This window comes from Caloenas nicobarica, chromosome 1, assembly GCF_036013445.1.
Source record: "Caloenas nicobarica isolate bCalNic1 chromosome 1, bCalNic1.hap1, whole genome shotgun sequence".
Lineage (NCBI taxonomy): Eukaryota > Metazoa > Chordata > Aves > Columbiformes > Columbidae > Caloenas > Caloenas nicobarica.
The window spans coordinates 16,161,593-16,164,691 of record NC_088245.1 but is presented as its reverse complement, the minus strand read 5'-3'; positions in this window follow the sequence as shown (position 1 = coordinate 16,164,691).

Below are 3,099 nucleotides of genomic sequence, written 5' to 3'. Positions count from 1 at the left end.
CACCTTCCCACCGCCCAGCAACACGCAGCCGCTTGCTTTGCCCGCGGCGAGGGTCCTGCGCGGGGGCTGCAGGCTGCCCGTGGGCACAGCCCACCCGTGGGGCTCCCTGGGGAACGGCTTTTGGGCTTGGCACAGGCAGGGGAGCGCAGGGCCCTGGTGCAGAGGGGCACGCTGTGACGCCTCCAGCCTGGGACGCTGCAGAGACGCGGGCGCAGCAGCCTGGCCGAGCCCTGCTCGCCCCGAGCCTGCCCGGCCCCTGTTTGCAGCCGCCTCTCGCCCCCACACCACACCAGGGTCCTCCTGAAGCCAGCCCAGTCTGGCCAGGTGCTTTTCACACCTCAAGCTGCTGGTCCTGGGACTCTGAATATTTCCATTCATACGCACAAAACAAAAGAAAAACAAACAAGACACCATGAGATTTTGCTTGAATTCTGTTATGTCGATGCCAGGGAGAAGCTCGTGTTCATAGAGCGTGCCTTTGGCTCTGCCCCCCAAGACAGCACACTGCACCATCCAGCCTCAAAGGTCTCTGCTTTAAGGAATTTATGGACCAACTCTCAGAAAACTCTTCTGGAAGACAGGAAAAAGGTGACACTGCCTTGATCCTGGGCCAGCAGCAACCAGAAATGCTTTGGAAAGCACACCAAGCCATGGCAGAAGGAAAAGATGAAACACTTCATACCATACTAGCCAAACCAGCTGAAACACATGCCAGCGCTCTAGAGAGGCGCGCAAGGGCAGGACAGACCTACAACGCCAAACCTTTGCCAGGGCATCGCAGGCAGCAGAGTCCCTTACGGCTTCTGGAAGCGTTTACTGTATGTTAAATATATATGCAGGCAAGAATATTGTCTCTAAACACCAGACCACTGCCAAGGCCAAATACTAGACACGATTTGCATTAACTGAGTGTTGGTAGAAAATAAAGTATCTTCACAAGAAGTAACTTTGCAACTAAGCACCAATCCAAGTAAGTGACGTGTATAGTAGATGTATCCTCCGACAACCCCACCTTCTGGGGTGCCTTTTAAAAACGGATGGGAGGTCTTTGCAAGTATCCCCAAACAAGCTGTTCTCATTTCCCATCTTCCCAGAAAAAAATAATTAAAAAAAAACCCCAAAACTGCGGTGCTTGGTTACCTCTGAAGAAATAGAGCAGGGAGTTTGAGTATCATTAGTGCCACCGGAGATGTGACCAAGGCGATCACATCTCTCCTGCTTCAGGTGGCACCAGGAACACGTTGCACAAGACATCCTCAGTGCTGGAGCTGCTCACCCAGAACTCAACACCAAAATGACAAGGCAACCGCTGCCCTCCGACCCTGGCTTTGTCTGTACAGTTAATCACAGCTGCATTTACACCAGATATACATCCTGCCTCTGACCGTTCCTAGGCAACTATCACATCAGTCCCTGAAAAGCTTAAGAGGATCTCAGGCAGAGCGAGGCCGAGGAGGGAGAGTCCTTGCCCAGCCGTGGGCAGGACCGACTCCGCTGGCACAGCGCATCCCCCTGTCCCGCTGTGGGGCACCCCATGGACACCAACAGGCACCCAGGGCAGAGCCAGCAGCCGCAGGGAGAGGCTGGGCACTGCCCCACGGCACCGGTCCCCACCGCACTGCTTTGGGGATGGACAGAGCTGAGTCTTCTTTCAAACACAAATTACCTCTTTCTAGGATGAGAATTTCAGGGGAAGGAAGAGCAGCTTGGTTTTGCTTTTTTAAAGAAAAGTCTGCTACATTGCTTAACCCAGCCCCCCTCCTGCTTCAGAAACACATGCCTTTCTTCCTCACTTTCCTGCCAGCAAGAGCCACAAACATCTGCTAGAAAAGTCGGGGGGGAAGAATGAAAGCCTGAAGTAGGGAAATTTCCATTCATACACCCATTTCACTCTCTTCTCATGGTCTGTCCTGCGCCACGCACCAATATCCACGGCAGAGGTGGTGGTGAGAAAGATGGAGCAACAGGCAGCACAAAGACAGGAGCCACAGTGTACAGCAGGATCCATCACAGCTCGACTTCCACGGCCTCCCCGTCACAGTTCACCTGCCACAGCACACCACTCAGCTAGGAGACAGCAGCATTATCAATTACATGAATTTACTCCTTACGTCAGCTCATGACCAATTCTGCCCCCCTCCAAGAACTCTCTCTCCCAGCTGCGGAGTGTGAGCACATCTGCAGTTTTCATGCTGCTCGCCGGCTGCTGCAGCCCCCGCAGAACAGGCATCCCCTGCCCAGAGACATCGCGTCCCCTCCCCGCACCGCAGAGCAAGCAAGCGCCCTTAGGAAACTCCACAGGTGTCAGGGCTGCCTACATCCCCACCTTTTTCTTTCCCTAATTAGAAATATTTTGCAAAATACACCCAGAACCACAGAAGTGAAGTGTGTCATCTTAACTTGGAGATTTTACAGCAAGTTCTTGTGCAATTCCGGCTCACAGGCGACCGGACCAAAGGTGCTCTGTCCTGTTAAAAACCCAGACTGGTGTTTCCTCCTGAACCCTAAAACCGGGATTACTTGAGGAATTACCCGCTCCCATCCCCTCCCCACCTCTCTTGGTAGCGCTGGCTTTCCGTGGCACTGGGACACGGCTCAAGGGACCTGGGGACAGCCACAGCACTCCAGTTCTCACAGGGAGTCAAGGCGACAGGGCTCCTGCTGACACAACTCGCGCCCTGCGAGGGCGCACCCACTCCTTTCATTTTTCCATACCACGCTCTCATTTTTCGTCCACAACATAAATAAACATGACCAAAAAAACATCACTTCAATAAAAAAAACTTTCTTCTCTGGAACAGCCTTGCACATGCTGCTCAAGGTAAATACAGGTGGTACAAGGCTGCAGTGGTAAGAGCTGCACCAACCAACCAGCGCAGCAACACAGTAAAAACAGCAAAACAAACAAACAAACAACCCCACAGTAAAAACAGCTGTACCAACCAACCAGCACAGCAACACACCTGCAGCTCAGCCTGGATCCACTCCACAATGCAGCATCTCACAGCTGGAAGTCAATCCCAATTTTTTTTTCCATTAGCAACCAGCCACCACTCAAGCTTTGCTCTAGACAGAACAACACGAATACGCCACACAGCA